We start from the raw sequence: 23449 nt of genomic DNA, 5'->3' as shown, positions 1-23449 counted from the left end.
AAACATGCAGCCTGCAGACACGTAACAAGGGTCCTCCGATTGAAGAGATTGCCGCGGAAGAGCCTGTTGTCCGTATATTTATATATTTCCGAAATTACATTGTAGTAACGTATACTGAACACAATAAATTATATAATGTAAACAACTACCTGAAAAACAGGTAGAACGATACTTTTGTATGGTTTATTGCATTTTTGGGGGGAGTGATGTATGCTGGGTAATGGCACAGCTAGCTACTGGGTGACTTTTTTCACCCGCTTCGGCTGTTATCAGTCCATACAATGGGCGTTATTACCACAAATCAGTCCCATAGATATGGGCCATCTCCTGCTAGATTGTTCAGAAGGTTGTTCTCATCCATCCAGATGGAGGATCACTAACAGGAGCGTGTCCACTGTGAGTGACCATCGTTGAACAGAGGCGGGGGTTTACGACACCAACTCTCTGCCATCTATAATCCAGTTTTGAGATCCCTTCCCAGACGCCTTAACGCCCACTCACATCCTGGGCCATCTGACCTCAGGAATTCGCATGATAAGGTGGGGCCAGGTTTCACAATGAACACACCCGAAACTCTGGCTGATTGGGACCCACGCCCAGTTTCCCACCTTGGCTCAGGCGATTAGAGGATCATCAGGGGGTCCTTTTGTCCCTCTGTGGGGGGTCACTCCCACTAGGTTTATATCTGGGACTCTCCACCATTTGACCTTAGAACTGAAGAAGCTTCTCGGATGAGAGGTGAAACGTCTTCAAGCAACTTAAAGAAGTCCAGACGCTTTTCTTTGCAAGCTCCTTTGACTGTTCAGAAGGTTGTTCTCATCCATCCAGATGGAGGATCACTAACAGGAGCGTGGGAAGACTCCAGAATCCACTCTGGCTGGAATCCGGTGGATATACAGTGTGTACAGGTAAGACCATTTAAACGGACAGCATTTATAGAATGACTATTGAAAGTCAGCGAGTGTCAGTAATGTTAATGTGGTTATGTTAGTAATACACCGAGCGCTAATATAACAGCTTTAAGATGCATTTGTAGATATTATTACGTGTTTTACCGTCTTTATGGTGCTAGCTTAAAGTTACGGTGTAAACATTAGCTTATATTGGAGTAAAGCTGTTACTGTTTAAACGATGTTAGCACAGAAATATTAGCTTCTGTCATGACTGATGAAGTTACTAGTTAATAAAGTTTCCAGTAAAGTGTTTAATCGCAGCCACAGACTGACAGCAAATATCTTGATTAGCTTCAGTGCATCTGTATGTGCAAGTTTCAGTGCTTCGTTTAAACTGTATGATACTTATACTGACCCAGGGTCAGTGTAAAATACAATCCTAGCTGTGTGAACAAAGCCTGGCTCCTTTAATCCTGCATGACAAACCTCAGGATGCAGGTTATTATTACTCTTTCCTGCTGGCACACCTGTCACACCTGAGAGTCAGCTAGAAACTTACAGTGACGTGGACATCATGCAAAGACTGCCAGACTCTGTAATACTGCAAATGATCAGTGACTCATGTTATCACTAAACTTTAAACGGCACCTCTGTGTCTCTGTGTGCTGAACATTTAGGATTGAGTCAGGCTGCATCAGCTGAAGCTGTTATTTGTATATATCAGTATTTTTTATTCAGGTGTGGGGAAAATACGTAAGACTGCAGTGAAGCGATGCACCAGAGTAATCCCTGGCCAAAGGTATCGTACTTAAATCAGACTACTGATCCAGCCACATCAGCCTTTTGTGAGGTCTGTTTAAAGTTGACTAAAAGTCAACTGCAGGTTCCTGAGAGGTGGACTGTGAACACAGAAACACATGTTCATACATACAGCTGCAGCAAACTTACATTAATTTTAAATAGATTTGTTACTCTGATGTCTGTCTCTGTGTTAGTCCTCTGACAGACTGGTGACCTGTCCAGGTGTGCTCTACCTATGACTACTGGGAGAAGGCTCTAGCTCCTGTAAAATAAATTTTCTGTTATTATCATTTAAAGTATTTAAGTGCTTATGCATATGCTTAGTTGTGACACTGTTACTGTTCAGTGAAAGTTTCTAAAACTAGATGAACTTACTTCAGCGTCAGCAGTTTGAGAAAACAACTCCCTTTACAGGTGCTGATAAGGCCAAGGGCAAATCCTGTTTGGCTTTTTGTTATTTTAATTCTCTTCTCTGTTTTCCAGAACAGTTCTCCACAGTCACTGTCCACATGGGTCAGTGGGACCAAGAAGCACTCTGCTAACGTGTGGACTCTGACCAGCAACATCCAGCAAGACCCAGACAGCGTTTTCTATCTCCCAGCTGGAGGTTTTGTTTGTCAGTGACTGGAGAGTCAGATTTTTGTTGAGCTTCACACTTGCAGAGGTAAGTCATTTTGCAGAGATTCCTCCCACCCTGGCTTTTATGTGCTAGATTTCTTATCTGAAACAGTAATATTTCAGTGACTGCTGCTTATACCACAGGTTAACACAGGCTACTGATCCCTGATGGGAGAATCATCAATTTTGGCAACAAAGAAGCCTGGTGGATGTTTGTTTACAGTCTGATGATGGGACATCATGCTCTGCATCTTCAAAGTTTGCCTCCTCATTATTCATACCCAGTAATGTGAAGTATGCTTATATCTACTATAACTGACCCAACCTGGTGCTCTTCATTTATGGAGGCTGGTGAGTCTGAATGTTGGATGTTGTGTATCTCGTGTTCTCTGGGCTTTGTTGTCCTCAGTCTTTTCGCAGGATCAGAAAACAAAACCAGGAGGCGCGTAAATGTTTCTTCTGCATGATGTTTTTTCAAATGTTTCTTCTGGATGATGATAAGACTGTGACACGGGATGCCACCTTTGGTCTTGTGATGAAGCAAAGCTCAGGAAGAAGTGGGATTAAATGGTACCCACATGTGTGCTGCTGAGAAGGATGTACAGGGGCACCTGCAGCCAAATCCAAGCTTCAGGTTAGTTGTAGTTGCAGAACGCTACAGGACTGAGACAGCTGAGGCATCAAATGTTTGATTAAACGGATGAAAAAGAGAAGTTTCTTCCCTATAATTATCACTTCTTAAAATCTGTAGCAACTTCAAGTCTGTCAGTGTGCTGAGCATGCTCAGAATGTGACAATATATTTTTGTTCAATATTTAATTTCTTTCAGTTGCAATTGTTAAATGAAAAAAAATAAAAATATATTCTTATAATTTAGCAAACTAATTTATCAAAAAAAAATATACATATATCTGTATTAGTTTTAATGAATTAATTTGACACCTGTATTGAAAATACCATATTGTATTCATACAGAATCAGTTTGGTATCATTGTTTGTCTGTTCACTGATTGCTGAAACTAAGAGCTACTTTGATCTGTTTAGATCTAAAGTATCCAAAGTTGAGCTCTGATGTTTCTTCGCCCCTGTGTGTGTGATATGTGATTTCCTACATGCTGGCAGAGCAGCAGTTTGTGCTCACAGATGGTGATGGTGTGCATGCATATATCTCTAAACCTGGCCTGTGGGCTGCCATTTTTACATTCAGTTATTTCTTTGTTGAATCTAAATAATGAATGTGTTACAGTTAAAGTGACTCATTGGGACACAGAAACCTTTAAATTAAACACTATCACCTGATATCGAGTGTCAAACAATATCAGAGCTGTAAACGCTGTTTACAGTCAGAATTTATAAAACTATGATTGTAAATAAATTCAAACAAGTGAGCTTTTCTCTTTGTGCTGAATATCAACACTGTGGTTCAAGGTTCAAGGTTCTTTATTTGTCACATGCATAGTTATACAAGTATAACACACAGTGAAATGTAGCCTGACACGCTCCTCGACATGTGCAAAAATTGGGGGGGTGTAGAGGAAGAACATTATATATATATATATATATATATATATATATATATAGTATATACACTGGGTGAATGTGCAGTAGTAGCAGCAAGCAGGTGAATTCTGTACATTAATATAAATAGACATCTGACTATTTTACAGGATAGACAATATAAACATATTTAAAATTAAAGGGATTGAAATGTACATTGTGCCTTGGTTTAGAGTGTTTGGAAGAGAGTCCTGTCTCAGTCAATTATAGATGATGTGAGAGGGCGGGTGTGTGTGTTTAGGGCACGGATGGCTTGGGGATAGAAGCTCCTCTTGAGTCTCTCTGTCCTTGCCCGGAAGATGCGGAACCTTCTACCAGATTGCAGAAGTTGGAACAATTTGTTGCCTGGATGGGACGGGTCCTTCAGTATCTGCGCTACTCTAGTCCGGCATCTCCTGGTGTAGGTGTCCTGAAGCGGGGGGAGAGCAATCCTGCAGCAGCGTTCTGCTGTACGGATCACTCTCTGGAGAGCTTTTTGGTCCTTCACACAGCTGTTCCCAAACCACGATGTCATGTTCTGTGTGAGGATGCTCTCCACAGCGCCTGTATAGAAAATCCTGAGGATCTTTGGAGAGACCCTGAACTTCCTCAGTTGTTGTAGGTGATACAGGCGCTGCCTAGCCTTTTTGGTCTGGACCTGAATGTGGGCAGCCCATGTCAGGTCTGAGGAGATGTGGACACCAAGATACTTGAAGGACTGCACCCTCTCCACTGGAGCTCCATTGATGATAATGGGCTTGTAGTCTCTGTGCTGACCCCTTCTGAAGTCCACCACCAGCTCCTTGGTCTTGCTGACGTTCAGCTGGAGGTGGTTGTCCTGGCACCACGATGCCAGATTCTTCACTTCATCCATGTAGGCCGCCTCATCGTTGTTGGAGATGGCACCCAACACCACTGTGTCGTCAGCAAACTTCACAATGGTGTTGGAGCCATGGGTGGCCACACAGTCTGAAGTGTAGAGGGAGTAGAGCAGTGGCGAGAGGACACATCCCTGAGGTGCTCCTGTGGTGATGGTGATGCTGTTGGAGAAGCACCTGCCCACCCTCACCACCTGAGTTCTGCCAGTGAGGAAGTCCAACACCCATGCACACAGACGGCTGTTAAGTCCCAGATCCCTCAGCTTTGTGAACAGTCTGCAGGGCACTATTGTGATTTCTTAGACTGTAAGCTTTACTTCAGCACAACCAGTTGTAGAAGCCGTCACTCCAAATGTCTTTGATAACAAGACAAAAATACCTTTTCAGTACACGGCCTGAAGTTCTTCTCCGACATCTTCTGCCATCGGCTTTGTCTGCTGGTTTGAAGACAATAAACCACAAAAAGATGATTTAGTCACCTTGTCTGCATCATGCAGCTCGAATGTGTCGTGTAACGATGTTGAATAGCCGTCATTATCCCTCTGCTGTGTCAGTAGGATTGTACTGTACAGCATCTCATTGATATGTGAGGAATGCTAATGTAACACGATAACAGACTTACATCATTAAAACATAAAGGGCAGGAGATATTTAGATATTTTTATATTACATTTTATAGCTGACGGATATTACTAAATAGATAGAATTTACTAAATAGCTGGATGAACATGAAAAATATGTCTATAATAACAAATGACCATGAGAGCCAGTACACAGCAAATCCAGCATGTCCAAATTAACACTGTCGGATTTGATTTCAACACTATTAAAGTGTCTATATGGGTCCACACCAGAGAGTGTTAATTTAACTCTTTTTGGAGAGTTGGTACGTTAACTCTGATTTAGTGTTAAACACCAAATCTGTCTGGAGTTGATAATTTAACACTTGGTGTTAAGAGTTTATATATTAACTCTCAAAGAGTATTTTAGTTTAACTACGTAAGAGTTATCTTCTAATTCATTCTAAAAAGCGGGAATTTTACTGTTCTGAACTTCTAGAAATTTCTTTTGGAAATAAACATTTACTAAAAAGATGCAATGGTTTTTGAAAAACATTTATTCTGAACTGTGCACCACAATTTCAAAACATTTTCTGAAAGATGTAACAGTATACATGTTCTCACTTTCATTAGAATTTTGTTTATCAAAAGGTCTGACATGGTAAATGCAAATAACAGCATTCTCATCACTTATTTCTTCAATACAATATGCATGTCCTTCATTCATCCCTTTGTGGAACTTCAACGCACTTCTGCTCTCCCCCATATTCCATCTTCACAAGCATATCCTGTGCGGAGATCGAATAAAAATTAGTTGACACTAATTAATGGCACAAATAATCCAGTAAACAATTGCAGCACAGTTAAAAAAAAAAAAGGAATCCTCTTTGAGCCATTATTTGTGTAAAGTATTTTCCCAAAAGACAAGGACACAGGCAACAGGTAATACTGAACTAAATGTAAAACCTCAACCTTTTTCATTTTTACCTAAACCGTGTGCACAAAACTCTGGAGGGATCTAAATGCTACCGTAGAATCCAGTCAGGACGTCTGCTACTGCTGTTTGCTCGTTTTTTATTTTATTTTATGGGCGATCGTTTTCAGGCTTCAAGTAGCACCATTATACCAACATTTCACATTCTAGACATTGTTTTAGGCGTATTTGACCAAAAGTTTGTCTGAAAATTCACATGCAAGCTTTTTTTCAAGGCTGTGGTATTTGCCCGCAAACAATACCTTTCAGCTAGCTAAAACAGAATATTATGCTATCACCGAGCAACATGGCTAATGCCTTTCACACAGCTTTGTCTCAACTCCAAAGAGCCACAGAAGTAAAAGCTAATAACAATTGAAACAATCTTTGAAAAAATGACTTAGCAAGCATGGCAAACAACTCAAATATGTAGAGCAAAATGTTCTGAAACGGCTTCACTTCAGCTTCGATTGGAGCCGTGCTGGGGGCGGAGTCTGTGAATTTACTCTGTTGGTGTCATAGCCCCTCTAGGAGTTCAGAGTTAAGAGGTCAAGAGTTAATGTTTCCATTTTAACACCTCCAGATTTGACAGAGAAACACTCATTTTTAACACTCGATTTTAACTACTATCATTTTACACCCCAGAGTTACATTAAAAGAATGTGACTCTGCTTAGAGTAAAATTAACTCTACTTTTGCAAGGAGACTATTAACACCAAAAAATTTAACACTTTTGAATTTGGTGTGTAGAATTAATTCAACTGGACACTCAAACGACGTCCTTAAATGCTCTTTAAGTGGCAGAACAGATAAACAAACAGTTAACTCATTCACTGCCAGCCATTGGCAGTGAATGAGTTAAAACCCATTGACTCATTCACTGCAATTGACGGCTATAGACGTCAATGGCAGTGAATGAGTTAATTGCTTACTTGAGATGAAATCTGCTCTGCTACTTTGAAAACAGCTTCTAACTGGTTCCTCCTTTAACAGGATGACGGCTCAGGGGTAAGGCCATCATGCAGTCCAGCAACCTTTATGGTTCTGCTTTGATTCACCAGGAACTATTAGGGAAACCTTCCAGCGCCTCCTGTGAAAGACACAGGCATAAACACACAAACATTTATTAACATGTTCCACAGTGTTCCAGTTTGATTTTCTCATCCTGTGGACAACAACGTACATGGATGCAGGTTTATTGTTAACTTTTGTAAGGTTTATTTAGTGAACATATCCAGCTGCAGCTCCACTGTGATCCTGGATAAGCACTTAAGAAAATGTGTCAATAAATGGACAAACATCAACTTACTATATTTATCCAAACAGATGGGACCAATAATGCTTCACTGAGTTAGAGACTTTAACAGTCTCTTCTATGTAAGAATGTCTCGTGCTGATATACCTGCAAACTTGACAACAAAGGTTTTTCAGACTACATGTAGCTGTCCTCTATGTCAGCTCACACATTTGCATTTATGTCACACTTATTTCTGCTTTCCCATTTTATAATTATTACTTACATTTTGATTAGATACCTTGAGTTTGTAAATGATCAGATTACATAATTGGAATACAATGTATCCAATTCAGGGTCGCGGGAGGATGAAGCCTATCCCAGCTGATACAGGACAAAGACAGGCTGCCAGTTTATCGCAGGGCTAACACAATATGTGTAACAGAAAATCCACTTAAATGTTTGATATTTCTTATAATAATCATAATTATGACTATTATTTAAAGGTTTCTTTATAAATACATTTATATATATATATACCTGAGCCGTTTCAGATTCTGACCTCTGACCTCACTGCAGCTCCCTCTTGGAAGTACGTCTGCTTCTTGTCTACCCCCAGTGTTGACCGCCTGCCCTTGATATCACGTACTGTACCTGAGGAACAAAAAAGGACAAACACTTGCCTTCATTTAAGAAGTACATTCATACAGAGGTAATCAATCAAAAAAAAAAATCAAATCAAATCTATGGAAACATACTAGTTCACCCTTTGGGAGAAATCAGTTCCTGTGAAACATTTCTGTAAATGAACATCATGTGGAGAATGAATGAAATGTGTTCTTCAGGTGACTCAGCAGTCCCACACTGACAAATGAAATCTAGTTAAACTATTAAGCATATTTGCTCTTCTGAAATCTGTGTTAAACAACACCAAACATAAGTTAGTAACAAAAATACAGCTGAGTAGAGGCTTTACAAACCACCAGCAGCCATAATGCTAAATTTTAATCTTCAAATGTTTCTGAGCCGTCTTCAACCTGCTTTTAACACATTAAAGTCCCACAGTCAATGCAGCCTGACACAATCCTAAATGTTCAGCACACAGAGACACAGAGGTGCCGTTTAAAGTTTAGTGATAACCTGAGTCACTGATCATTTGCAGTATTACAGAGTCTGGCAGTCTTTGCATGATGTCCACGTCACTGTAAGTTTCTAGCTGACTCTCAGGTGTGACAGGTGTGCCAGCAGGAAAGAGTAATAATAACCTGCATCCTGAGGTTTGTCATGCAGGATTAAAGGAGCCAGGCTTTGTTCACACAGCTAGGATTGTATTTTACACTGACCCTGGGTCAGTATAAGTATCATACAGTTTAAACGAAGCACTGAAACTTGCACATATTTATTACAGATGCACTGAAGCTAATCAAGATATTTGCTGTCAGTCTGTGGCTGCGATTAAACACTTTACTGGAAACTTTATTAACTAGTAACTTCATCAGTCATGACAGAAGCTAATATTTCTGTGCTAACATCGTTTAAACAGTAACAGCTTTACTCCAATATAAGCTAACGTTTACACCGTAACTTTAAGCTAGCACCATAAAGACGGTAAAACACGTAATAATATCTACAAATGCATCTTAAAGCTGTTATATTAGCACTCGGTGTATTACTAACATAACCACATTAACATTACTGACACTCGCTGACTTTCAATAGTCATTCTATAAATGCTGTCCGTTTAAATGGTCTTACCTGTACACACTGTATATCCACCGGATTCCAGCCAGAGTGGATTCTGGAGTCTTCCCACGCTCCTGTTAGTGATCCTCCATCTGGATGGATGAGAACAACCTTCTGAACAGTCAAAGGAGCTTGCAAAGAAAAGCGTCTGGACTTCTTTAAGTTGCTTGAAGACGTTTCACCTCTCATCCGAGAAGCTTCTTCAGTTCTAAGGTCAAATGGTGGAGAGTCCCAGATATAAACCTAGTGGGAGTGACCCCCACAGAGGGACAAAAGGACCCCCTGATGATCCTCTAATCGCCTGAGCCAAGGTGGGAAACTGGGCGTGGGTCCCAATCAGCCAGAGTTTCGGGTGTGTTCATTGTGAAACCTGGCCCCACCTTATCATGCGAATTCCTAAGGTCAGATGGCCCAGGATGTGAGTGGGCGTTAAGGCGTCTGGGAAGGGATCTCAAAACTGGATTATAGATGGCAGAGAGTTGGTGTCGTAAACCCCCACCTCTGTTCAACGATGGTCGCTCACAGTGGACATAGATGGCTTCTTTCACTCCTCTTTCAAACCATCTGTCCTCTCTGTCCAAAATGTGAACATTGACATCCTCGAAAGAGTGTCCTTTATCCTTAAGATGCAGATGGACTGCTGAGTCTTGTCCTGTGGAGGTGGCTCTTCTGTGTTGTGCCATGCGCTTGTGAAGTGGCTGTTTGGTCTCTCCAATGTAGAGGTCTGGGCATTCCTCGCTGCACTGTACAGCATACACCACATTGTTAAGTTTGTGTTTTGGCGTTTTGTTTTTCGGGTGAACCAGTTTCTGTCTGAGCGTGTTGCTGGGTCTGAAATACACTGGGATGTCATGCTCTCTCAGGAGAGTTTTCTCCAAGCATGACCATTTGATCTTAGAACTGAAGAAGCTTCTCGGATGAGAGGTGAAACGTCTTCAAGCAACTTAAAGAAGTCCAGACGCTTTTCTTTGCAAGCTCCTTTGACTACGATGACCTGGATGACTGAGAACCTTCACAGACAACCTTCTGAACAATCTAGCAGGAGATGGCCCATATCTATGGGACTGATTTGTGCCAATAACGCCCATTGTATGGACTGATAACAGCCGAAGTGGGTGAATAAAGTCACCCAGTAGCTAGCTGTGCCATTACCCAGCATACATCACAGAGAGATACTCCCATACAGCTTATGACAAAATTTGATTCGATTTGATTGATGGCCCTAATCATGACCTATTTCCATGACCTACCGGAAATACTCCGGAAGTGTCTAGTCATTTTCAGACCTGATGCGTCATGTTCCTTAAGCATGAGGGGAGGGGTATGGTTGCTGAAGCATAGGGGTGATGCAGCAGCAGTTGACTCTGTGCTGTATAGAGAGACAGAGCGGCAGTTAGTTTTCCACAAACTCATAGTTTGAATTCTGTTTCAATATTATGACAATTTTCTCTGTATTTTTTTTTTTTTACAATAGCGGATGTAATTTTACTTTCTTAAGCTGCACCGGCGCTTGTAATGGGAAAAAAGAGTGACTTCCTGTAGAGAACCGTTTCGTTCTAATAGTATTTTATTTTCCTATAATACAGACGCAGTAAAAAACCTTTAATATGATCTGTCTAGCAACAAATTGCATTTTTAGGCTACACCATACCTTGTGATGAAAAGAACTTTCTATCCGCTTGTAACCTACAGGCTGCCTACCCCATATGTGTAAAAATGAATAAATATCCCTTAGTGAATACTTTTCTTTGAATACTACTTTTCCTTTTGAGAGTCCCTTTTACAAGGGACTGAAAAACAAACCATAATTGCCGTGACAGGCGATCTTGTTTCACACACACACACACACACACACACACACACACACACACACACACACACACACCGTGGGTCAAGGAGGAATGAGACAGCGGTAGAGTTTTTTTCTTCATTACTTTTACAATGGGTTTTCTCAATAGACAGAAAATGAAAATGAGGAGTCAACAGCTGATATTATCATTGCTTGTAACCCGGTAAATAATTTCGTACATCTCCCCATAAAATAAGCCTTAGTGGAAAAAAGCTCATATTCGAATAAGTTTATTCCCCTCTGTGGGGAAAGAGTTTTTTTCCTCAGAGTCAACCATGAGGCGAGTTTTGTCAACAGGAGACGAGCAAGAACAAGGGCAGACAACTGTTGCCCATAAAGTAAAACAAATATCCACCTCTAAGTCGTATTTTACCGTTGCAGAATGCGGAAAACAGACAGCCCTCACAAGAAGGCGCCCAAAAAAAAAAAGGAAATTGGACACCCCAACTTTCCCCCCTCCCGACTGCGCGCACACACACACACACACACACACACACACACTCACACACACACACACACACACAAAACAGAGACCCGAAGGATGAGAAAAAACAAAAAACAAAAAACCCTCTCTAACTGACAAAAGTACACCACTGGTAGTAAACAACCTCACCCACTTAGGAAGAAATGACTTATACGCATAACACAAACTGAAAACCGGTCCATGAAAATCGTCTCTGTGCCAGAGTGTTTAAGGGTTTTCGCTCAAAGTTTTAAGGGGATTTTTGAAAAGGATTTCCTTTGATCTTTTTTGATACTATTTATTTGTAAATTTTCATCGTCCTGTTGAAAGGTCCAGATCATCTTCATCTTTTAGTCAAGTTATCCTGAGCTCTCTGAATAGATTAATTGAATCGTTTAGTCATTGACTGCACACTGACCATTTCCTCATCATGCTTTACAGTTAATATATGAGACCCATTTTATTGAAAGTTACCTATGGTCTGGTGAATATATCTCCTTTTCACTCATCTGCACAGATAATTTGACTAAACTGGATTTTAATTTAGGGACGTCATGAGCTTTCCTCTATCACTTCTCATAAACAACAACCGGTGAACTAGTAAAACTGACTGTTCTGCATGTATACTTTTATTTTAGGTAAACTCATAAAGCGGCCTTTTAATATTTAGCCTACATGCACTTGAAATTCACTTCACATATCTCTATGCATACTGTACATTAATATAATACTGTGTACAGTGCAATCTACGTGAAAAATCGTGCTCATTGTTTTTTTACACCCATCATCACTCTAATGCTGCTCGTGCTCGGTCACGGTCAGCACGTGCCAGTGTTGTGCCACAAACTCCCGCCTGTCTCCTCTCGTCTTTGTACCTTCAAGACATTTCGCTGTGAAGGACTGTTTACGTCTCAGCGCTATTGTGAATGCCGACGAGACATTTCCGGCGTTTCTTACTTCAAGTTAAAAGCTTTGAAATGGTGATTCAGCTTGATGCTTTTATTGTGAAGGAACTATCGGAGATGCACATAGGTGTGTTTACAGAACTTCTTCTTCTTTTTTTTTTTTTCTTTTGTCCTCAGCGCGGGTGAAAAAACTCGGGCTGCACGTAACCGAAGCTGCTCACTGCAAAGGTCGGTGCTGGTAACCGGAACACGGAGGGCCCCTCCACCGACTCATACAACTTTTTTTTTGTCGTGTAGTCGTCGCCACAAACCAAAAAAAACATCTACAGCTTATACAAATTTAAATTACATACATACATTTAAATCCTACACTCCTCTTGCAGGATTGAGTAAATAGTTCGTACGTGCATGCGTGCATGGATGTTTTATGGTATTTGTGTTCTTGTGTGTGAGGCTGCGTGTGCATGTGTGTGATGTGGACTCAGTAGGATTTCTTTTGTGGTTTTTTGTATGTCTGGCTGGAGTCGTGCAGGGAACAGACAGGGTCGAAGAAGAGGTGGAGCAAGAAATGTTCTAGACAGTATTGCTAAGAGCAACGTGTTCTTTCTTCTGAAAATCTGAAAATCTTTTTAGGATCTCAGGATGGCCTGTGCACACGGACAGCTGTTTTCAACTGTGATGAACCCTGTCACTCCATTATCCCACTGTGCAAGACTAGTTTCTTGCACGTTAACTGCTGTAAACATGCACGTTTCAGTCAGCACAGGAGAACTACATTTAAAGCACGATGTCAGCATCATCGGGAACATTATGAATCTCGCAATCTTCAGAGACTAAAGATTGCTCAGTATCCCTGGTACCAAGTACCAAATATGTACCAAGTTCTGTCACTCTGATGGTTGATTGAGCAGAAGGGCTGGAAGATGCCATTTTCAATGGAGAATTTCAAGCCCAACAGATGGGAATTACCGTTCTTTTCCAAAGTTACAGCTGCTAGAGACGCAGTGGCCGACTCTACGGTTTTTGAAAATAGCTGCCACACCTACCCGCACCCTTTAAGATCAACCCACTTCCAGACCACGCCCTCTTCTGTTATTTAAAAAGAAGACCGCCGTCTCATTCCTTCAAACCTTTTTTTTTTTAGCTCAAAAAACAGAGAGAAGTATGGCCTCTACAGCCCTGCGCCACCCTGCGGAGGAGGAGGAAAGTTCTGCGGACGAGGGGACAATATTACCTGACACGTCCGGTTACTATCGCCCCTTGGAAAAGCAAGCAGGCAAGAGGACGAGCTTGACGGTTGGGCATCTTCTTGTTCATCGATACCGTGAAAACGCGGTGTATCATCTTGTCAACTCGTAATCAACAAGTACCTCACTGACACATGCAACGATTGTATGGCCGATCAACCCCTCCAGAAACAGCATGAGTGTTTGCGAGTGTTGGAGGATGACTTTTACGCTGAAAATTATTACAGCATCAGAAAAAAGACTCCTCACCCCTCGTTTCATTCCATCCATTCAACGGCTGCTGATGCTCGCCACATCAAAATGGACGACGTCAAAGTCTGCATGGTGGCGGAAACTCTCTTGCGCGAACTGAAATCGGAAAGGAAAGTCTTTGACGCCATAGCCGAGGCATACCACAATCTGGTAGGGTTGGACATGGTGAAAATCAGACAGCTACGGTTGGTCGCAGAGTTTTACAATGGAGGCTGCTAATTTTTTCTCTGAAAGACTGATTTTTTCATTCTTAGAACGTGTAACCAGCATTTTACCAAACAATGTATTCTACATATAGTGCATTTAAAAAAAAAAAAAAAAAATGTACCCACATAATCGGTGATGAATTGTGAAGTTACAATTCTTTTCTGAAAAAGCATTTTTATTTTTGTATATAAATAAATGTTGATGTTGTGCTATGGGATTGTATGTTTCAATTTTACTTATAATGTGCCAAATCACTACAACAGGCGGCTCAAGGCGATGCCATCCAGAGTAAGGATCTTGTTAGCCGCAGTGTTTCTAAGATTTTTACGCCCCGTTACAATAACCTCAGTTCTATCTGAACTTAGAAGCAGAAAATTAAAGCTCATTATGTGTCTAAGACATCCCGGCAGTTTAACCAATAAAAGCGGGTATCTTATGCATAGCAGTGAAAATGTATGCTATGTCTTCTAAAGCACGTATAATGTAAACAAATCTGGTCTTTGCACAGAAGACTGTGGAGCTTCATAATTAACCTCAGTGTGTGAAGAGGACTCTCCATTTAATAATAGCTGTAATAAAATGTTATGGCCGACGGTGTTAAACGCTGCACTTGGGTCTAGCAGGGAAGATTTCAACTTTTCAATACGAATGAAGGCTGCAAACTGATTAGATTAATGTCTGATGATCTTTTCCGTGCTTCTTCAAGTTTGTAACACCAAACATATTTTAAAGGATGATATAAGGCTCACAGGAAGAGTTTAATTAGACACACATTTACTATTTTCTTTATACTCTTTCTTTCTTGACATGTTTAATATGATTACTATCAGAGGAGAAAATGAACCTTGTGTAGTTTAAAAACTTTTTTATTTAATCAAACTGTAATGTTGTTGAACTCTGACGGACGTGTCTTTTAATCTTGTCGACAAATCCTTAATCATCTAAATCAGCCATTTATCATCTTGTAAAATGTTCCCTCTGCTTCTGTTGCACATCTCCCCTCGACACTCTCTGCTTCACCAGCCCTGTGCAGCTGGTTCAACCCCTGCCTGCCTCCTTAAACTGGGGTGTTTAAATCTCTTTACCTCTGTTGTGAACTTTACACAAAGTTTGTGGTAACAAAATCAAACTGACGAGGATCTCGTTTGAAAAACACACACACACACACACACACACACTCACGAGACAAAATAAAAACAGACTGCTCAAAGCAAAAGCAGAGCCCTCACAGCTGGTAGTACAAACACAGCGACAACATGCGTATTAGATACCCTCAGTGCCAAAAGCATGAATATGAAAAAATGTGATCACCAAGAATATCCTAAAAATGGCATTGAGGTGCGTGTTACAGTAAAGAAAAAAAAAAAAAAAAAGTAGCCAAATTTTCATCGGAAAATGTTGAATTTTAGTAAAAACAATGCTCTGTAGTTTGATACTGTCGTTACAGACAAAGCAGATGTTTAAAGCCTTTGGACGCACATTTGAAATGCACTCATTCTCCTTATCAGCTGGAAACATTAAAGCCGTAAAATGACTTTTTCAAACGGATAAAAACTATTGAACAGCAGCAATGTTGAGCCTGTTCCAAAATTTGAATGTACATGTGTTGAAGGTGCGGGTCTTGTTGAATTATTAAACATACTTTCTTTAATTTTTCGAGCCACAAAAACAACAACTTTTAATTTCTTCTGCTTGAGTCTCGGCCTCGGGTAGCTCTACTTATCATTGCTCAGTCAGTTGTCTGTTTGCGCTACTTTTTCAAGGAGCAGCGGATTATTGGTAAGGGTGACTTTATGTGTTTAGCTACTTAAGTGGAAGTACTGTGGATAGTTTTACCTTACATACATAGATCTACCAGTACAGCTTCTGAGGTAACTGTTTACAAAATGTTATAATCTATCCACAAGTTCTTTGCAATTTTACATTGATAAACATTATCCTTAACACATTTGACCCGCATAAAGTGCTATGGCCATCACACTGTCATTTAGAATTGTTTAAATAACTCGTGTCTTAAGTCCTTCCATCAAACAGAAAATAAAAAAATAAATAAAATAAAAAAAAATAAAAAAGTCGCATGGATCACTTTATATTTCTAACATTTTGTGATATAAAGTTGTTCATAACAAACTGAAAGGCTGGGAGTTTAAAATGCAAACCGATGGAAGCAGCAGTAGAAGACTATAATGTCACAGAGCACACGGTGTCTATTATTGTGTAGACAATTATAAATAAGAGCTTAATAAAAGATGCTTAATTTCTTAAGAAATAAACAGGTGGAGGGATCTTTATCAAAAGTGGATGTTGCATCTGTGGCTAAACCCCTGTACCCAAAAAACTTTAAAAATCTACTGTGTGTGAGGCTGTGTAAGTAAAGCTTGCCCTTCACACCCGCGTGTAACAAACCATTTGTTGGGGGTTGTGGATTTGACACCTCAGCGTTGTGAAAGTGGGGAAACATGTTTCTGGCTGTGCATAAGATTTCTGCTTACAACTTAGAATCTCAGTTCTAAATGAAATTCAGATGTTTTTTAAGTATGGCTAATGTATTAATTGACTTCTAAGGCACGCACACACACACGCACACGAACAACAACACCAACACAGAGAAGAAGAAGAGGGGGTCGGCAGACTATGAATAAATCTACATACTCTGATATATGGTATGTGTTTTATAAAAACCTACTCTACACCAGCTGAGGAAGTAATTAAACACAATGTTTTGCCAAGTTTCCCCTCTGGGAAAAAGTCTGTCTTCATTTATTCAGTTATTGTACTATTGTATGCACATTTCTATGCTATTAAAGGTACTGAAAAGCTTTACTTACACAATACTTTGGGTACTGAGTTGACTTACAACAAAGATTATGCTGAAATGCTGAAAAAATATATATATATATATTATAAACTATATAAATAAAAAGTACTTTTAATAAATTAAATTATTTTTTCACATGAAAACAATATTTATATTAATAAATTCTCGTTTAACAGAAATCTCTGATAATGTTTGTGGTGTCAGCTTTTTCCTTTTCAAACTGTGCGAGAGAAGAAGTATCTCATGACATTCACGCCAAATGTGTTCAGCATATTCTGCACAGTCTGCATCGTCACTGGTACCTGTTTAAGGCTGACGGGGGGTTGAACAGCAGGCTCTGGACACGGGCCCCAGTGGGGAACCTGAGCCCTGATGATGGGGAGGGTGAGTGCAAACACCAGAGCCAAAGGTAGCTTCATGGTAAAGATGTGGCTTTATTACCTAAAGAGAGTATGAAAGAAAAGCAGGTAAGGTAACACAAATCAAAAGAAACATGGCCAACGCAAACAAGGTTACTGCTACATCAACTCAGGCAACATTTTTCTTGGCAGAAATAATCTAATATTAACTAATTTATAGATTAATCCTTCGCATGTATCTCCACAGATTTCTCTTACCTCTGTGTTCCAGTGGTTCAGATATGTGCTCTGTCTTTAGAGATAGAGAGACAAGGCCGTGTGACCGATGGTGACATGGAACTGAATCTGAGCCCCAAAGAGAGAATAAGAGTTATGCTTTTGCACCATATTGTGTTTTCACCGTTCTTTCATAGCAAGAAGAATGATTTTCAGTCAAATGATCCCTACAATCAGTATATTTAATTTCAAAATCAGCCACCCTGGAAATCAACCTACCATCTGGATAATTGTCAGATACTTCTTCCACCACAGGTACTTTTGGATCTTAGGTCCACAGGAGGCAAGACCGTAATACAGGTACATCAGGACATGGATCATCGCATTCATATGTGCACCAAAGAATGCTGCAGTAGAAGAAACAATAAGTTTTTAATTTTGTTCTGCTTACTATAGTTAAAAAAAAAAAAAATCTTAAACTGAGTTGCTCTGAACTCCTGCTGTCTGTATCCAATAAAAAGACAATAGTTGAGGGGGGTGGGAGATACAAACAAGTGTAGGTCCAGGGGCCCATGAATCCAGATTAAACTATCCAAGCTACATATGACGATACTATGCTTGTGGGTTTCAGTGAAATTTGTCATCTAGCTTCCTCATCAGTGTTCAGACTCAGTTTACTCTCAGTCACAATCATCTACTTGCAAATATACATATAGCTGCACCTGTGTTTACTAATTAGCAAGTGATAGCGTGTTATCATGCTAAATACATACTGTGAACATGATAAACATTGTACCCAATAGTAAACTTCAACGATTAAATGCTATTACTCTCAACATGTTGCCTTGTTGGCATTAGCACTTAGCTCAAAGTGCTCCTCTGCCTGTGGTATACCTTTACAGAGTTGCTAGCATGGCTGTTAATATGCAGATGCATATTATTTAAAAAAAAAAAAAAAAAAAAAAAAAAATAAGCTCAACAAACAACAATAATGAATACATTAACCAGTAGTGAATAAAAGGTTTATAGACAAGTAGCTCCACATGTTTGGTTTAGCTTCCTGAAGCATCCATCAAGGCATTTGTGTCTCTTCCCAGCCCTCGCCCAGTATAAACCACAAAACTACAGAGCCGGTGAAGGCTTTATCAACAGCAATGCTGATAAATTCATATATATATATCATATAGCTGATGTCTGCTGTGTTGTAAGCTACTCACACTGTCCTCCTGCCACCCACTTGATGCCAATCCACCAGAGCGTGAACATGGAGCAATGATGGTAGACGTGCAGGAAGGTGACCTGGTTAAATTTTTTCCTCAGGATGAAAAACACAGTGTCCAGATACTCAATGCCTTTGGAGATGAAATACCTCCACAGAGCTCCTGCCACCTGACTCCCGCAGAAATAAAGAAGGGGAAGAAAAAGACTGTTAACATATGAACATATATGATCAAGAGCTACATGTGTGTGAACTCTGATTTTGGAAATCCTAACCTCAACCCGAGACTGACTCACTTGTGGTTTCTGTTTCAAACTACGTCATAGAGCAACAGGAAGGAAGGTGAAACTGAACACCATTCAACTCCGGCTTGTACTTTTTTCTGATAACAGGCCCGTGCTCTAAATGTATGGATGCCTCTCATGTTTCTAAAAGCTCTCTGAGTGACGTGCCCCTGGCAGGCTGACTGTAATTTTCTGAACCATGGGTACAGTGGAGAATTAATAACAGGTAGGGATCTGGTTCCAAGGAAACTAATTATTGTAGACACAAAAGTCTTAAGATAGTAAGTTACATAAACAGCTGAAGTCCCACTACTATATTCAGAGTTTATCTATGCAAGCGTGTGTGTGTGTGTGTGTGTGTGTGTGTGTGTGTGTGTGTGTGTGTGTGTGTGTGTGTGTGTGTGTGTGTGCAGTCGGGAGAGTTGGGGTATCCAATTTCCTTTTTTTTTGAATGCCTTCTTGTGAACGCTGTCTGTTTTCCACATTCTGCAACGGTAAAATACGACTTAGAGGCGGATATTTGTTTTACCTTATGGGCAACAGTTGTTGACAAAACTCGCCTCATGGTTGACTCTGAGAAAAAAACTCTTTCCCACAGAGGGGAATAAACTTATTCGAATATGAGCTTTTTTCCACTAAGACTTGTTTTATGGGGAGATGTACGAAATTATTTACCGGGTTACAAGCAATGATAATATCGGATGTTGACTCCTCAGCGTCATCATTTTCTATCTATTGAGAAAACTTATTGTTAAAGTATTGAAGAAAAAAACTATTCTGCCGTCTCACTCCTCCTTGACCCGCGGTGTGTGTGTGTGTGTGTGTGTGTGTGTGTGTGTGTGTGTGTGTGTGTGTGTGTGTGTGTGTGTGTGTGTGTGTGTGTGTGTGTGTGTGTGTGAGATCGGCGGCGTTGTTTGAACGGAATGCTGACATAATATTCACGGATTCTTCCTCGCGATTGGTAGAACTGTCACAGATATCGACTCCCCTCCCGTTTCTTCTCTCATTTTATCCTAGTCTAGCGAAGCATCTGTTTTTCGCATCTTTCTCTTGACAATACCAATAGTTAGAGAGGGTTTTTTTTGTTTGTTTGTTTGTTTGTTTTTTTTGATTGCCTTCTTGCGAACGCCGTCTGTTTTCCGCATTCTGCAACGGTAAAATACGACTTTGAGACGGATATTTGTTTTACCAAATGGACAATTGCTGTTGACAAAACTCGCCTCATGGTTGACTCTGAGAAAAAAACTCTTTCCCACAGAGGGGGGTGCTTTAATAAACTTATTCGAATATGAGCTTTTTTCCCCGCTAAGACTTGTTTTATGGGGAGATGTAAGAAATTATTTACCGGGTTACAAGCAATGATAATATCGGATGTTGACTCCTCAGCGTCATCATTTTCTATCTATTGAGAAAACTTATTGTTAAAGTATTGAAGAAAAAACTCTCTACTTTAGTCTGACAAGGAGCAGGTTGCGCAAAACCTACCTCATATAGATGTTTTAATAATAATAATAATAATATTTTTGGGGGGCGTGTTATAGGATATAAGCATTGAGAAAAAACTGATATCTGCTGTCTCACTCCTCCTTGACCCGCGGTGTGTGTGTGTGTGTGTGTGTGTGTGTGGAACAAGATCGCCTGTCGCTGGTTTGTTTTTCAGTCTCTCAAAAGGAACAGTAGTTTTTTACACATAGGCAGCCTGTAGGTTACAAGCGGATAGAAAGTTCTTCTTTTCATCACAAGCTATGGTGTATCTTAAAGGTTTTTTAACAGCGTCTGTATTATAGGAAAATAAAATGCTATTGAAATCTCTACAGGAAGTCACTCTTTATTTCCATTACAAACGCCGGTGCAGCTTAAGAAAGTAAAATTACATCCGCTCTGTCTCTCTATACATCACTGAATCAGCTGCTGCATCACCGCTGTGCTTAGGGAACATGACGCAACAGGTCTGAAAATGACTAGACACTTCCGGAGTATTTCCGGTAGGGTTATAAGGTCCGGATCGAGATTGAATATGTCATATTCAAAGCCTTCTTCTTTGGGAGAGCAGATCTCATCGGACACAGGAACGCTGCAGAAGGAAATCCAACTTGTGTCTGTGCCTTAGAAATTGTGACGGGCTCCACCTCTCTGCTTTTTTATTCCCCTCCAACAGATGGCGCGCTTCCGGAGGTTTCCCCCCTCCCTCTAAAAACTTTTTTTTCCCTACAACAGATGACGCGCTTCCGGGGGTTCACCCCTCCCTTCTCAGGCTGCAATTCCATACGGTTAGCAACAGATGGCGCGCTTCCTGGGGTTCACCCCTCCTTTCTCAGGGTGCAATTCGATACGGTTAGCAACAGATGGCGCGCTTCCGGGGTTCGCCCCCCTTTCTCCGGATACGATTCGTCACGCGGGGGGTTCGCCCCCCTTTCTCCGGATACGATTCGTCACGCGGGGGGTTTCCCACGGAGGGGAGGGGCGGGAGGTCAAAAGGTCGTGATTAGGGCCATCAATCACTTCGGATCAAATTTTGTCATAAGCTGTATGGGATTATCTCTCTGCTGAGTATCCACATGCCTTTTGATTCCGCTCTTCAAAAGGAGAGACCGCACTCACACGCTACAGTCCTCATAAAAACAGCCCGTCCCATCTCTTATTACTTTATCTCTAACCCTGCCACACTCGGTGGATGTTTCTTCTGACTTAAGTCATTAAACTCCCCTCGCCCACTATGTTTATTTTCTCACAACATTGAAAACAATGTAATGAAAAATACCACACTGGGAGCATCTGTGTAAGCAGCACAGCCTCCTCCAAAATGAGCAAACTCCTCTGCTCCTCCTCATCACTGCATCACTGTTTCCACTTGTTAGAGCAGAAAAGAAATGCTATATATATATGATAATCTCACCGGTCCTCTGTGTGATATCTCACTGCAGTACATACCAATTTATGTACCAATATTGTGGCTCACTCTGTGTTCAGATCTACACACAGTACAGGCGCTCAGCACAACTCAGCTTTTTATGTTGGTCTTGCACATTAGTGGCTCTCAGCGGTCCCACAAAAATTTTAATGAGCACAAATAAACTATCTCAGAGACAAAGGATACAGTGTAATATTACATAATTGAATGTGCTGCAGTACTTTGAGAAAAAGCACAGATTTGAATGAGCAAACCTCGTGAAAGTGATCCCACAGCTACTTCTACAGACCAGGGGAACCAGCTCTGCTCTTCTCCCAATTATTTCTATTAATTAGCAATGTTACTGTTGTCCTCGTAGATAAACCAACAATAACAGATTCGTACATTTGCATTTGCCTTTTTCAAAACAGTCGCTGCACCTTCCACATCTATATTGTGCCAGAAGCTCACGCAGAGTCAAGAGCAGTTGCAATGCAAAGTTGGAGCAGCTCTCTCCCCGGAGATCTAATTGTGTACAAATTGCGAGGCTAGGTGGTAATCTGCTGCACTTTCCTGCTGCCACTGGGGCCACATGGGGTTAAGCGGAGGTCTGGACCTCTTCTGGGACTAAACAAATCATTACATACAGCTCACCAGTGCATCACCCTTCTTAAAGTACCTTAAGGACATGAGTTAATGATGAATGGCATGACTCTATAATGGAAATGCTGTAGTATTTATTTTCCTATGTAATTCTGAGTGTGACTCAATCATCTGGCAAGGGTACGGCTTCTATCCATTGCTAGCTGTTCTTGAGAGATCCTGATTTCAGCATAAAAAATAAAAAAATCTAAGATTTCCAACAAAACTAAACTTAATTGAATTAATACAAAGGTCATCAGTGCAATTTAGTGGTTTAAATTACCACTACCTAAAACATTTGCCCCTCATGACATATGTGAGGCATAATGAAAAACATGTCATTAAAACTTTTTGTTGATTAATTTGACCCGATTTGACCCGAACACGACAGGAAGGTTAAGTCAATTTTTTACATTCACATCTGGAAGTTTTCATCTGCTTCTGAGCAATGACAAAATGACTTAAGGTAAACCTCATTCAACAGCAGGTCTCAAAGGAACATTATTGACCTTTGACATGTCACCGTTTGCCAGCTTTTTTTCCCCACGGTGAAAGTTTGCTCTGCAGAGTGGCAATCGCCAGCACCGATCGTTTTATGATTGAATTTATCTGGGTGATGTGAGAGCATCTCCTGCACGTTCAGCATCAGCACGTACTGTGCATGTGTTTGTGCCGGGGGAACCAGTGAAGATAGAGTGCTGTAATAAACTCTGGGAATAGAAACTAGAGTGAAACTTGCTGTTAAGAATAAATAAATAATTAAACAAGGATTGGAGGTGTTAAGGATTCCAGTTCATTTTTCTGTATTCTTATTATTGGCGGACTTCGTTACATATTCAAATCCAGTTTTCTTGTGGATGCG

General features: G+C 40.6%; 1 long non-coding RNA gene across 2 annotated transcripts; it reads right to left on the bottom strand.

Moving 5' to 3' along the window:
- Window positions 1–5119: 5119 nt before the first annotated feature.
- Window positions 5120–8202, bottom strand: LOC113022919 (uncharacterized). 2 transcript variants are annotated; one of them, XR_003272469.1, is made up of 3 exons: window positions 8056–8202; window positions 7192–7349; window positions 5120–5163 (listed from the first exon to the last, which is right to left on the bottom strand). It is a non-coding gene; the product is annotated as an uncharacterized LOC113022919 (long non-coding RNA). The 2 variants fall into 2 exon arrangements; XR_003272470.1 differs by having other exon boundaries at window positions 5120–5160.
- Between the last annotated feature and the right edge of the window lie 15247 nt (window positions 8203–23449).

The sequence above is a fragment of the Astatotilapia calliptera genome, chromosome 5 (assembly GCF_900246225.1).
Source record: "Astatotilapia calliptera chromosome 5, fAstCal1.2, whole genome shotgun sequence".
Lineage (NCBI taxonomy): Eukaryota > Metazoa > Chordata > Actinopteri > Cichliformes > Cichlidae > Astatotilapia > Astatotilapia calliptera.
The sequence above is the reverse complement of the archived record's forward strand: the minus strand, read 5'-3'. Positions and strand labels throughout refer to the sequence as shown.